General features: G+C 41.0%; 1 long non-coding RNA gene across 2 annotated transcripts in view; it reads left to right on the top strand.

Annotated features, from left to right (window-relative positions):
• LOC124789277 overlaps positions 1–15,840 on the top strand; it is a 117,857-nt gene that overhangs the window by 64,530 nt on the left and 37,487 nt on the right. The window lies entirely within an intron of this gene.

Here is a 15,840-nt window from a genome sequence, read left to right as displayed (position 1 = left end):
ATTAGACGATAAAGAAGAACCGAATTTTGGATAATAAATGCCTATATTATTAAAAATCGAAAACTATACTGTCTTTAGTCTCCTGGGAATTAAAACGTGTATAATGGCACTAATCACTGAAACGACATTTCCACTACTCCACGAGCAGAAGAGGATAATTTTCTGAAAAAGGCGCGCCACTAATGTTGCTGGAACCTCAGATGAATTATTGTTAGTCGAATTAGCTGTCAACAAAAAGGGAGCTTTTCTACAGGAAAGTTTGAGCAAAGGCTGTTATGTTTCCTCCACCATACCTGTATTATTAAAAAACCGTTTCAGTTGCAGGTTGCCTAACTAAAGGTTTCCAGGGGCAACAAAGTTTCATTTTCAATATTTCATACAATTGTAATAGGATGACCGGAGCAAGTGACGTGGTCGGGGTTGTAGGGCGTGGCTGGCTAGAAGATGGTGGCTGTTTTTAGCTATCTTCCTCTTTATTGTTGGTTCTTCCAATACATTTTCTGGTAGCTCAACCCCACCGCTCGTGTCGTGGTGGAGACGTGCTGATGCACGCAGCCCGGGGAACGCGACGCTGTGCTCGGTCAGTGGCTACGCAGGCAGTAGGCGGTTAGCAGCACGAGGCCCGGCCCAGCCCACCTCCTGCAGATGTGGTGGTTTGTGACGACGCCGGGAGTCGCCGGTGCAGCAGTGGGCAACGGACTCCGCCGGCCGGTCCTCGGGGACAGCGTCACTGATGACGACGACGTAACAGTGACCGAACGCCAATCGGTCGAATCGAATGCTGACGCCCACCTCTGATGCCCTTAAATAGTGCAGACCACTGCTGAATCCGCCGGTTACGCGGCGCCGTGTTTAATAGAACGTTCTCGATGAGTTGGCTAACGTAACAGCGCCACACGTGGCCCGCGCCTGCGTAATTCTGATAATGCTGCGTTCTGGCTGTTGATGGCTGCCGCGCACGTACACACATACCGATGCTCGTTGCAAAACTGGGTCACCTGCATAACGCACTGGCCAGCCTTCGTCCGCCGTCTGCCGTGGACTGAAACACACTAAATCACAATTTCGCACCATATTTCCTAAAATAACACCTTGTCGTCTACACAATTAATGACCGATTTAAAAAAATTCTAATTTTGTCATAATCTACGCTTGAAAGTATACCTTTGTGTTAAAGGTTTAAAGCCCATAAGACACGTATTACCGTTTGTGTATTTGTCATGAGGGAGCGAAGCTCACAGCCTGCAAACGTCCGGGCACTGTTCCCTGACTGAGAATGGGAGCAGTTAGCAACGTCCAATAAACTTTGAATGTAATTTCAAACTTTTTCTGAGCTTTGCATAGCGTCAACTATTCAACACATCAGCTCATTTCTAAAGTGACCAAAATTCTGAGTCGTTTAATACAAGGGAGTTCCTTAAGGAACCAGGGGTTTACTGGTAGATACTAAATGTTTGCCTGTCTGTTTCATTTCTCACGTTTATGTGAATATGTGGCGTCTGTTATTTCGGACATGTCCGAAAGAACACACGCTACTAGGGAACCGCAGCAGTGATACGTACAATGTAAACTGAAGGGGGAGGGGATTATATGTTTATATGTTTATCTGCCAGGGCAGCTCTATTTCGATATATTGACACTCCAACATAAACCTTAATTTTTAATGCGTTCTAAATTAGGTGTCCGGCCTCTATTTAATGCCAGATCTTATGTTTAAAACTTCCACGACACCTAGTGGTTGCTTCTGTCGTAATGCAGCTTGACGTGAAAAAGGTTCATTCACTTTAGATTTGTTGTCACTATTACTTATACTCTGAAGAGTCAAGAATCGGTACACCTGCCTAACATCGTGGAGGGACCCCTCGAGCGCCCATAAGTGCCACAAAACGACGTGGGATGGTCTCGACTAATGTCTGAAGTAGTGCTGGAGAGAACTGACATCATGAATCCTGCAGGGCTGTCCATAAATCCGTAAGAATGCCAGGGGGTGGCGATCTATTCTGAACAGAGCGTTGCAAGGTATCCCAAATATGCTCAATAATGTTCATGTCTGGGGAGTTGGTGGCCAGCGGAAGCGTTTAAACTCAGAAGAATGTTCCTGGAGCCACCCTGTAGCAGTTCTGGACGTGTAGGGTGTCGCGTTGTCCTGCTGGAATTAGCCAAGTCCGTCGGCATCCACAATGGGCATGAATGGATGCAGGTGATAAGACACATGCCTACGTACGTGTCACGTACGTCGTACCTAGACGTGTCACGGGTCACATATCACTCCAGCTGCACACGCCCTACACCATTAAAGAGCCTCCACCAGTTTGAACAGTTCTTTCCTGACATGCAAGGTCCATGGATTCATGAGGCTGTCTCCATACCCGTACACGTCCATCCGCTCGATACAATTTGAAACGAGACTCGTCCGACCACGCAATATGCTTCCTGTCATCAACAGTCCAATGTCGGTGTTGACGGGCCTAGGCGAGGCCGAAGGCTTTGTGTCGTGCAGTCACCAAGGGCACAGGTATGGGACTTCGGCTCTGAAAGCCCATATCGATGATGTTTCGTTGAATGGTTCGCACGCTGACACTTGTTGATGGCCCAGCGCTGAAATCTGCAGCAATATGCGAAAGGATTGCATTTCTGTCACGTTGAAAGATTCTCTTCAGTCGTCAATGGTCCCGTTCCTGAAGTATCTTTTTCAGGCCTCAGCGATGTCACCGATTTAATGTTTTACCGCACTCCTGATATTCACAGTACACTCGTGAATTGGTCGTAAAGAAAAATCCCCACTTCATCGCTACCTCTGAGATGCTGTGTCCCAACACTGGTGCGCCGACTGTAACGTCACGTTCAAACTTATTTAAATTTTGATAACCTGCCATTATAGCAGCTGTAACCGATCTAGAAACTACGGCAGACATTTGTTGTCTTTTAAGCGCTGCCGATCACAGCACCGTATCCTGCTTGTTTACAAGTCTCTGTATTTGAATACGCATGCCTATACAAGTTTCTTTGGCGCTTCAGTGTATATGCAACATGTTAGAGTACTGCAATGGCAGAAACACGGTATGACAGATTCACTTTTATTAAAATGTTAGTTCATACAGTTCTGCTGAAACAATAATATTATAATATTTTTTCACCTCCTTATTATAACGGAGATTATGTGTCTGGTCGCAAAATTTGACCTCTTTAGATGTGTATAACTGGACAGTGAATAGCACTCCTATGTAAAAGATGAAATAAATTGCTTTAACTCAGAAAAATACAGATTGTTCTCAGTGGATGGCAATAAATATTTCTACAGTGTCGTATGTAGTAAGCACTGAGAGAAATAATGTCGTACTGCATTAGGGGTCATTCTTTCCTCTCTCATTACTTCCACTGTGGAACTGGGGCAGCATATGATTAGACACGGACTTCATTCTAGATCACACATGGTCACTAGGGCTGTTTGACTTTATCAGCTCAAGATATCTACTTGTCTCCTTTGAAATCAATTAGCCATCACATGCACTCACATATAGACGAAGGCTTGCTGAATAGTAATACCTCAATTTTTTATGTCAATCTCTTAAAATCTTGTGAGTAAAACAAACGTTCTAGATCTTTATTCTTCATGTTTGCATACTTGTATTAACTTCTCAATGTAGTCGCCCTGGTATAGAGCGTATTTCTCCCAACAAGAGACCAGTTTGTTGGTACTGTCACTGTGGAATATTTGACTCTTGAGAAAGCCACAACCTCACCTCTGGTTGCACCATTTCATCACTATCAACCTGAATTCCTCTATGGTGTTCTTTAAGATCCGAAAACAGGTGAAAATCGGACGGGTTGGTGCTGTATCGAGGATGATCGAGGACAGAGAAGCCAAGGCGTCGGATTTTGCAGATGTGTGGTTTGACATTGTCACGTTGAACATGCTGTGTATGGGCGAACTCTTCGGATTCGCAACTCAATTACAGCACACCGTTTCCCACACATCGAAATAGTTACGTTACACACCGGCGTGTTATATCCCACACTTTGGAGTCATCTAGCGGCAGAGGGCTGCAAGTATGTAGAAATGAAGAATAAAGGTGTAGAATGTTAATTACGTTTGTTTTATTTGAAAAGCCGTAAGAGCTTTCACAAAAGAATTTTGAGGCAGTACTTTTCAGCACTCCGCCATATGTACCTACAAGACATGTACCTGCAATGCTGATTCTTAGATTTTCTTATTTCTCATAAGTTCTGAATGTATGGATGTACAATCGTCATACCATCATTACTGTTGCTAAAGTTACGTCTAACAAAGAAATGTGAGCTTATGCGAAGACGGGTGGAAGAGAAAAGACTATAGCTAGGCGACGTTTACTACGACAATTATACAATTTTGAACATGGCTGACGTTTGCACCAACTGCATACAAAAATTTGAAAAATACGTAAAAATCAGCCAACCGGTCGCATAGGTTTTCTATACACCTCAACCAGGTTTCGTCACCTCTAAGGGTGACTTCATCAGAAGGTAAGGTATGTTCTTCATATAATTACCTTACCTTCTGATGAAGTCACCCTTAGCGGTGACGAAACCTCGTCAAGATATATAGAAAACCTATGCAACCGGTTGGCTGATTTTTACATATTTTTCAAATGCGACAGTTATGTTAAAAATTGGAAAACGAAATTACAGCAAATATTGCTAAACGTTAGTATACAACGTATGCTTTGATGTTTGATATAGCGAAATGTTTTAATTTATTTTAAACGATGGTGTTTACAGATTTTGGGTTACTTGTTCTGCGGATTTTCTCCCACTTTTCAAGAAGAAGCGAGTAAATATGGATCGTAAATGTTTTACAACTACCACGACAGTGTATGACCTCCAAGCGCACCAACATATGACGCTATGGACAGCCTTGGGGCAATTGCTTACAATTTTGTCGATTTTTTCTCAGTATTCCGAAGACTCACGTAAAGATGAGCTTCTAAATCGGGGCCGACCACGGCTTGTGCGGGCCGAGGGTGGGCCAGCCTGAGCTCAGACTGTCTCCAATTTGCTCGGTCCTTCCACAACTTCTCTGCCTCGTGATGACTGGGTATTGTGTGATGTTCTTAGGTTAGTTAGGTTTAAGTAGTTCTAAGTTCTAGGGGACTGATGACCATAGATGTTAAGTCCCATAGTGCTCAGAGCCATTTGAACCATTTGAACCTTCCACAACTGCGGTGTGGCATTTTCCGGTTTGCACAACTCTCTTCATTTCGGCAGAGTCGTGGTGTCAGCGTTGTTAACCTTTTGCCATTTGTTCGTGATATGAATATCGTTCACGTATCCAGTGCGTGTTGGCACAAAAAGAGGAAGTCTAGCGATCTATCGTTACAAGGCTTTAAAAATGAGTGGGAAGAAAGAGAGGGATGACAATGCTCGATATATCTTACGCAGTTGCATAAGCGACGGGCACTCCAAATTTGCTATGAAACTACGTTATAATAACTTGCAGAAATAATTTCAAGATTTAGTTGGGAATGAAAGAACAAAAAATTACAACGATCAACAGACGACGTTAATTGTTCACTTCATCAAGTAGCACTTTGTACTAAATTTGCGGGCATGGAGCACGTGAAGAAATTGGTTGTATGAATAGCAAATTTTTTGAACGTCGCACTCATTATTCCATTGTCAGATGCAACAGTTTTCGATGGAACTGAACGTATTGTAATGAAGCAGTATATATTACTGCAAAGTGCATTGGATAAGTCAAGGGGCATGCCTGAAACTCGCTATTATTGAATTTATGACGGAAAAAGGTGAGCTGGAACGAAAATCAGAACGTCTGGAATGGATTGCAGACTCCACATTTTAAGTGGACTTGACTGCACACTATCCTCAGTAAGATACTGCGACGTGAGAGACAACTACTTTATAATTTAACGGGGATGCATTTAAAGAGGAAATCGCTTTGTAGAAAGGACACATTTTGGCAAACTCAGTCCAGTTCCCTTATCTCACCGGCGGTAAAGAAAACGCGAGCTTTGAAGAATTCATTGTGACCTTGAATGAATTACAAGAATAGTTTTATAGGCGTTCTGAGGACATTGCCATCTCTTAACGCAAGGTAATTCCCGTTTTAAAGACAAGGCCCTTTGACTTTACAACAGTGCAGGGCGTCTGCGTTCCTTTCCTTTCACGTCTCCAAAATGAGGTTGCAAATATACTACGATATTTCGACCAAGATGTATATCTGGGACAGTTCTCAGATTACGAAACTAAATAAGTCACGATTACATGGCAAATTGAGTGCAAAAATCTGTCAAATGGTCTACATCTGTCCGTGTGCTGATGGTTTGTACTACATAAAAATTATGTCTTCAGTGCAATACGAGTAACTCAATAATACAGAAAAATTGTTTTGTTACTGGTCTATGTTCTTGAGAAATGTAAAACATAAAACCAAGTCATACGCAGTGCGACTACACTGTCATTTTAATGCGGCACATCCGCAGTTTTGGCCTTCTCACGCTCAGCCGGCGTGGTGTGGCGGTGGGGGAAACGTGTCAGCTAGATTGCGCGCTATGGTCTTGTGCCAGGGCACGGTGCGCTCGCCGAATTCTTGGCCACTGCTGTTCTAAATGTTTAACAGTTATTACCTCAGTATGATAAAATAACAAATACAATGAAATCTCAAGTTAAACAATCAGTAAAGTACAATAAATTAAAAAAATACAGTGATATACTATGTTAATCAGTTTCAGCGGTGCATTATTAACAAGAAATATTCTGCTACAATGTACCTTCTGCAAGCACACCAACATGTGACCTTGCTGTTAAGAGCTTTGGAACAATCTCCCAGTATTTCAAAGATACACATGTGAATATGAGACTTCATTGTCAAAGAGTTACCACAGTGAGATATATAAACAATTTCACAGCTATCCTGCATTAAAAAATTTCCGTAATGCATTAGTTAACAATGAAGACGCTGCTGCTATGCTTCACTGTAAGGAAGTTACGCCTACATTATTAGTGCGTATAAATCAGTGATGTCACTAACAGACGGCGTTAAGGCTCCCTCACTATAAGATTAGAGTAAATAATGGCGGGAAAGGTTCTGCAGACAGAAAGATCACTCAGTTACACTATAAACTATTTTCCACATTTGTGATTCTATTATCACGACCTTCGTGGCGAGAGAGGGAGGGGGGAGGCGAAGGGGGAAGGACTGGAATAGTAATTCAAAACACCTGTGATCAGAAGTATCCAGATACCTACCAGCAGGCTCTAATATGAGTTCTGTCTACTGACAGAATCCCATGCTGTATTTAAAAAGAAAATCGTAAGTTTTTGTTGATGTTACAAGGCCAGATCAGTCAATCATCCAAACTATTGCCGCTGCAACTACTGACAAGGTTGCTGCCCCTCTTCAGGAACCACAATTCCTGTTCAGTAAAACCATTATAGTTATCAACAAGAAACTGTATGCTTTTATTGACATATTCAGACTTTCTTACAATAACTATTGTACTGCCATTACCAGATTTTGTGGCAGTGACATCACCTAATTGATGTTTATCATTTATGCTGTTAAACAATAACTTTTTCATTGAAATGATTTCTGTTTCGTTTACTAGATTCTTTCGATAGAGCTTTCTAATTTTAGGTTAGCTAAGGTGTTTTCATTAGTCTTCTTCTTAAATTTATGGTTCACATTAAACTTAAACTCTTGAGGAACATTTGCTGTTCGAGATCAATAAGTTTAGTGTCAGTTAAACTGAATACTCTAGAAGAAAAGTTAAATTTAGATTCGTCAGGAGTGAAGACAGTGTGAACCTGTCCCAATAACTGCAGGAAGTTCTTATGATGTCTTAAATGCGTTTCATATGTGATCGTTTCCATCATGTCCATTACATGTAAACGTAAAAAGTCAAATATCAATGACGTTACAAGAGTGGAGAGTTACAAATGCCAACGGCAAAGAGCACAACTGATTGTTTCTTTCTCCACCAAAAGTTTCGTAAGTTCACTCCGAATTGCGATAGCTGCACGCTTTCAGTTGTACCTGACGGTACGACCATTAGAATAGCTGCTGTTAGATAATGGATGTAAGGAACCTAGTGTTACTTCGTTATTGATACATCGTTTCAATGAAAGCTATACTCTGGTTGGCATTTACAAGTCTCATTTTCAGCTTTCCGTACGTGTAAAAGGCAGCCCATGCCCCACTAGGCATAATTTGATTTATTTTGGAATGTGTAATATTCCGTTGTGCAGCGACCTTTGAATTATCAGGAACGAAGAACAGCTATCAGTCGCTACAAATATGAATTTTATTATAGATCGATTTCAACTACAGAATAGTCATCATAAGTGCTAAAAACAGTACAAAAGACAAGATATCAGTGAAGTAATCGTAGGTACAACCAGTGTCAACCAGCCACAAAAGGTACATGTAAAAGACAACATACGAAAAAACCCATAGTGTTGTCAAATTGATCTGAAGCTGACATGCATGTAGATGACAATTTGCATAAAAACACATATAGCAATCAATACAGAAGATGGATACCTCCATTTATGTATTAGAAACGTGGGAGGTAGACATAGATTTGAAAGTTTTCGTAAAAATGTACAGAGACTGCATCATCAGACCATCCCAGTGAATATAAGAGTGTGTTCTTTAAGTTTGCATTCAATTGTTTGCTTAGCATCCCACAGACACAGGAAGAACATTAGAGAAAGTTGGAAACCATGACTGTATTGCTAAGTTAAAAGACTATCCTCCGACTTGTACGCAGAAAGCCTATAATAAAATGGCAGATAAATATCTTAATGGAAATAAAAATGTAACATTTTGGAAGTCGAAAAAAATAGATAACCCTAATGTGCTATGGAGCATTTAGCTTTAAAATAGCCGCAGTTTTTAAGAAATTTAAAGTTAATGTTTCCATCTCGACCACTAGTAAACTGAGACGCATATTGTTTCGTAGAGTTGATAGGAAAAATGTTTTACATAAGTCAGGGCTATATGACGGTTCATGTCTTGATTGCGGCCTCTACTGCATTGGGCAGACAGGATGTAGAATGGGGATCCGCTCTAATGAGCTGATGGACGTTGATAGGAAAGATGGGACACAAGCAGCCAGCTTTGCCACTCAATTGACTGTGAGTGGACATCGTGTACCAACTGTTGGTTCGCATGTACAATTCCTGCACGGTGCAGAGAAAGACATGTTTATGGATCTCCTTGAAGAGTTGGAGAGTTTTTGCCATTCTAGAGCGTCTGACGTTCTCATGCTCAATGAGCAGGTGTTGCTCAGGAACACCCATATTTGGAAGTTGTTCGAGAGCTGGCTGTAGCATGGCGATGGGCGTGGCGGTCCGATAGACATACTTCTGAACGTCGTACACCTTTCTTACACGCTCGGTTACGATTCATTACGAGCGCTAAGCTCATATGCTTACCTTTTTACAACTTTCCTCTTCCAAATGAATACCAGTACTTTAAGGTAGGTTTTTATTAGTGTTATCATTTTTCAGAGCATCTTCAAAAGTGGGTTTTAACTTTTGCTTATCAAGTGGCTGCTCTTTTGAGATATGAAATTTGTCAATGCCCTCTGTTGCTCACATCTTCTTGCGAAAATCTGGCGTTCTACAGTCTCCCGCTTTATACTTTTAGTGTTTTTATAACAGGCATATTACCATTATGTGTAGCCGGATATATGAATATACCAGGTCTGTCATGTATTTTATATCTATACAGTTTTACTCCAGTGTAATTCAGCTGTTAATATTATTCTTAAGTGTTTAGTGTTTTCCTTATGACTTCAAATATTTTCGTTTTCAATTGTCGTTTTATGGATAAAAATTTCAAAAAAATTGCAATAATATATGCCTACTCATTGATGTAATAAATGCCCAGGGATTTGTGTAATTTGTTTACAATAAAATTATAAAAATAATTGTTTTCAAATATTTAATGATTTCCCACTACAGAGTGCGTTATTGTTCGATCTACTGTAGTATATTACAGCTGTTAAATATTTTAAATTTAAATAGTTTACCCATTTTACGTTTTTGTAATTCACAATATAGTACGCGTACAGTTTGATGTGATACATGTCCACAGATTTTTGTAATTTGGTTACAGTAAAATAGATATACTCGTATAGAGGGCGTGCATGTTCAGATATGACGCAATAAGGGGCCGTTTCAGTCTTTTGTAAGCAGTAGCCTTAGTTTTGCGTTAGGCTTCGACCATTCTGGTTGCACGAGTTGTATCTTCTGTAATTATTTCTATTTCTATTTTTATATTCAAATGGTTTTCTTTATGCGCCTGAACTTCATGTCATTGTGACCACATTAGGTCTTTTATAGTATGTTGTCCTTTACATACACCCTGTATGGCTGTGTGGCTCTGGTTGTAAGGACTGTTAGTTCACTCAATTTAGTATTTTGTACTGTTGTTAGCACTGATGATGACTATTCCATAGTTGAAATCGATCAACAATGAACTTTAGATTCTTCGCGACGATCACTGACAGTCCTTCTTGACGCTGTGTAATTGCTTCGTTTCCAAGTATTGTGGCGTAAAATATACTTAAGTAATCCATCATGTCTCAGTAGTAGCATTTCGACATTCCTAAATTTGTTTCTTCTGATAAAAACATCTCTGCTCCGGATCTCCCACCTGCTGTCACGCCGACATGCTTTCTTACACAGCAAGACGCATACAGTAGCCGGTAGTACCACTGGGAAATCATACATGGCTCACCAAGGCCGGTAACGTGCCCAGAGGAGCAAAATGTCTGTGCACAAGCACTTCATCCCCAACCCCTCGCCCGTCAAACACCATGACATATATGCATCTGCCTTTGAGTCTGTCGCTACGTCATAAGTCAGATATAGATTCTTAATGATCAAAATATGGAGAAGGCAGGCTACCTGTTTTCCAAAGCAATGTTCAAAGAAGTCTTGTTGTGTACATAGCATTATATCGTTATTAATATAGTATTAATACGATACCGGATTTAGACTAGAGTATGCATCACCACATGTACAGTGTTGCAATATCATCCCCCATTTGTTGCCTTATAATGTATTTTATGACCTACATTTTGCAAATGCTATTTGATGAAAAGTATCCAGACGCCTACTTATGTTTTGTAGAAACTTAAATGGGATTCATGGACAGCTTTGTGAACCGTTCCCAGCGACTATATAGGGACTGTACCGAGAAATCAGATTTATAACATTCGCATGCCTACTTAAAGGTGTGTAGCGAAGAGTGCCCATCCTACTCCGTTACCGTGAAAGAATGGCTGTCGGTAAACATCCGTAATTCCTCATATAGTCACTTCGCACCGACGTGTGTGGGAGGAAGTAATAAATCGCCTTCAAAATACTCTCCATGATTTTTCCTCACCAGTAAAAATTCTGCACGACGTACAGCACCTTGGTATGTATCTCCAACAAAAGCTCGTTGTTGACCGTCCTATGATATTAATGAGGTGACCTAATGCTCAGCTCCTTTATTAATAACCTGGTAAGAGTCTGAATCCAACGAGCAAATATCACAAAAAGATCAGTCTAAAAGGTGTTTTGTAATCCACTTCTTTTGTGAATGTGGAAATACACACACTTAAGATTCATGGATATGAATCCATCATATGCATTTGCTTTCGCTCGTTCGATTTGCCTCTTCCTTGATGTTTTACGGTATGGTATATGATGCTTCCAGGTCCGCAGCTCGTAGTCTTGCGTTAGGATTCTCGCTTCCCACGCACGGGGTCCCGTGTTCGATTCTCGACGGGGTCAGGGCTTTTCCCTGCCTCGAGATGACTAGATGTTGTTGTGTCGTCTTTATCATCATCATTCATTCCCATTACGGTCGGAGGAACGCAATGGCAAACCACCTCGGCTAGGACCTTGCCTAGTCGGCGGTGTGGGTCTCCCGCATCGTTCCCTACGCTCCTCGTAGGATGGGATCTCATCTCTATATGATGCTTCCAGCGACAGTGTAATTACTGTACAGAAGAGGGTTTCTGCACTTATTTTGATGCAATAATTACTTTTATTTACTTTGAGGTCAACTGCTCTAGCAACTACTGATCTCCCACCGGTATTTCTGCAATGTGCCACTACCTTCTTATTGACAGCTGCGTCATGTTGAATATCCTAGAGCTTCACAAATGTCCTACAAGCCGCTGTATAGTGCATGGAAGAAAGTACATTGTTCCTGTATTATTGACATAGCTACAATTGCATTCTAGTGCAATGTTTGAGTAAAAAACTGATAGTCTATATTCCTTCGCACATACCTTAATCTCATTTGTCGTGACAAATACGTCGGTTTTTCCCAAGCATCTTCTGTTACATATTCTAATAGGGTGTACCGACCTAATACAGTCCTAGCAACAAGGATGCGGCTGTTTTCGTAGGTCATCCACAATCATATGACACGATTTTATCAGTCGTAGTGTTTTCGGAAATCGTATTCTTATCGGATAATTTACATTTCTCTTAGCCCGGCACGTGATTCCACTATAGGTCAGTTAGTCCTAGATATTTGGCAATAGCTACCGTTTCCAACGAAAGTGTAATGGAACAGTGCTGGATTTCTTCCTCTGTGTATTTACATTGTGTTACATCCAATCTCTCTGTACCAGTCTTCGATCCTCTGCAATTCCTTTCAGTCTACCGGCATTGCGATCTTCTTACAGACAAATGCATCATCTTTGATTACGATAAAGAGTGTATACTACAGAATCAAGATAAACAATGCATAGTTTGTTATTTACATTGTTTTACCACCCTCCCGCTATCTTGTTTGCACGCAAAAGCAGTCAGTAACCTACTTTGATCCGCCTTTTTTCCATTACAGGACCTACATACAAGAAATTCAAAAGAAGAGAGCCATTCCATTAGTCATGACCACTACGGTATAATCTACGATAACGCGACAATTGGCAATTGCTCGTCGTGAGCTGCACTGGTAAGGCGGCGTCTATCTGAATACGCACATACGATAGGATTCCAGCACAGGAGGTCGTGGGAAAGAGTGAAATGAGACACACGCATTGGGACTCTGTGTAAATTTACTGTGCACGAGTACAAATGGAACAAAATTTAATCAAAACCAACTACGGTCCTTCAAAATAGGCCGCCAGCGGATCCAGACAGCGTTGCCAACAATGAGAAGGCGTTGAGTGTCATCCCATCAATGTGTGCCAGCTGTAGCCGAAATAACGTGTGGATATCCGTCCTGTTTGCGAAACGCCTCCCCAGAATGGTTACTTCAGTTGTGGAATTAGATAAAAATCGCGTTCATCGCGGTCTGGTGAATAAGGTGGCTGGGGGAGAATTTCCCACCCCAACGTTGTACACAATTCCTGATGACGTCTGCTGTGTGGCCTGTAGCGTTATCATGCAGTATGATTCCATTATCCAGCAGTAGCAGACTCTTTCGCCGTCACCCACAGCTGCTCGTAGTTCCACATGATTAGCATTTCTGCCAGCGAGAAACCAAAGTTTCACGTATGATCGCTGCTCCTCTCTGCTTTCATCCTTTTTTAGCACGTCCAAGCTCACACTAAATGTTTCAGGTGCTGATACCGAGCCATCCTCTCATGCAATAGCAGTCTGTCGGTTAATTTCGGTGCTGTTTACCACGGAATTTCGAATGTATTTATTGAGATTACAGCGATGCCCTATGTTCGCACGTTATGGAGTGAACCTCGTAGTATCCCTCTCCACCAGTCCACACAACTTACATACCATGGACAGCAGTTTCTACTTCATAGCCCTCCCCACACCAGAGAGTTGTGGACTACCACTATCGGTAGTCAGTAACAGGTGGGGGTATATGATTGTATCAGCCCACCAATCTAGTTAGGTATCGAACCGACGTTGCTCTTCGCCCATCTGTATCATTTGATCACCAATGGGTCTAAGAGTTAATGTTGGATAGTGTCCAACATTGAATTCAAAGTTACAGTTGCAATAGAAGATACACAGAAAGTTTTTAACGGAACATCTATACCAAACACTACGATAATGTTGGAATGTGAAGATATGAATTAAAATCTGTGCTGCAGTCGTGATTCGAACCCAGGTCATCTTGCTTACTAAGCAAAAATGCTGACTCTTATACAACTCCAGCACTACGGTCAATAACGCTGCACGAACTACCCAAGCCGAATGCCCTCCCCACCACAATGTAAGGGTAAAATAAGCTGGAGGTATGAATAGAAGTTTGTGTAAGGGGGGTGGAGGGCATTATACTTGTGTTGTTTGTACAGCAATATCTGCCTAGTAAGCAAGATAACCCGGGTTCGAGCCCCAGCCACAGCACAAATAATAATTCATATTTTCACCTTCCAACATTATCATAGATAAAGATTAATTATATATCAAACACATTGAATAACAAATTTTTCAAAATCATTTCGGATGCAGCTGTCGATCGATTAATTCAAAACAACATGTATTTGTTGATAATGGCTATGACTTTGTAAATTATAAAATGTATTGCTTTTATGTGCGTATTGTCTTAAAAATGTAACAGTATGTAATAATTGTTTCTGTAATTGTAAATAACTGCGTTTCTCCAAGCGTTTAAATGATAATTTACTTATGAGAGAAAATACTGCTGCAAAAATCAAGCAATCATATCGGATGGCTGGCTTCACACTCTCCGTGGTGACGGGCCCATCAGTAACAAGAATAGTTTTGTCGATGGCCAATGATGTAAATTGGTTCTGATGTTAGACAGTGCGTCGAAATTTCATAAAAGTGATGTGGCTTTCACTAACACGCTATTAAGTCGTCTCTGAAATTCTAAAGTTGCCGAAGCAAGAATATGACAATGTGAGCCATGGCTGCCGCTGGAAGAATGGCTCCGGGAAGCGTTATGTTCGTTGGCTCGTAACTGATTAATGACGTGAAGAAGTTGCCTGAAATCGTCGTCCACCATACTTCAGACAACACAACCATTATTTGTCAAGAACAAATTACAGTCTTTTATATCACGTTCACATTTTATGAATCTTCAATATTTAAAAGAATGAGATTGACTTATTAGTTAACTGGAATGCCTTAAAATTTAAGGTACACGAATTGGTCGTCCTTGTTTTTCCAGTTCTGCTGTAAATTTTGCTGAAAGAAAATTCACAATCCAGTCAATATTTTTCAATAATTAATTACATAGAAGTTTTCAAGATGTTTGCCTGAACGTGGTACTAGAATCATTATTGCTTGCTTCCACCTTGCAATTTTAAGTACAAATTACATTTACCAGAACTGCTTATTAAATTCACAGTTAATTTTGGAAACAATTGAAATTAAATTAGTTTGCTCAGAGCTTGGCTACCGTAAGAATCTAGATATAATATTTCTAATTTTAATATTTTTAGAATGTTTAATAAAGTGATTCACAAATATCTCTTTTCCTGTGCCTGCAAGAAGAAGCTGTTCAATTGGCGGATGTAATCTCGGTATGGAAACAATACCGAAGGTAGGCACCGTTACGTTTAAGGAAGTGTCTATTGTAATAGCGCCGGCCGCAGTGGCCGAGCGGTTCTAGGCGCTTCAGTCCGGAACCGCGCGACTGCTACGGTCGCAGGTTCGAATCCTGCCTCGGGCATGGATGTGTGTGATGTCCTTAGGTTAGTTAGGTTTAAGTAGTTCTAAGTTCTATGGGACTGATGACCTCAGATGTTAAGTCCCATAGTGCTCAGAGCCATTTTTTTGTAATAGCAGACGAAATGTACGAACGAGTCTTTGCATCCACCAATTACTTCTGAATTAGTCGTCAATTGCCTCCACTGACCAACAACAATCCATTTAGAGCCCACATGATTCAGATTACAA

This window comes from Schistocerca piceifrons, chromosome 3 (genome assembly GCF_021461385.2).
Source record: "Schistocerca piceifrons isolate TAMUIC-IGC-003096 chromosome 3, iqSchPice1.1, whole genome shotgun sequence".
Taxonomy (NCBI): Eukaryota; Metazoa; Arthropoda; class Insecta; order Orthoptera; family Acrididae; genus Schistocerca; species Schistocerca piceifrons.
This window is presented reverse-complemented; position numbering and strand designations above follow the sequence as displayed.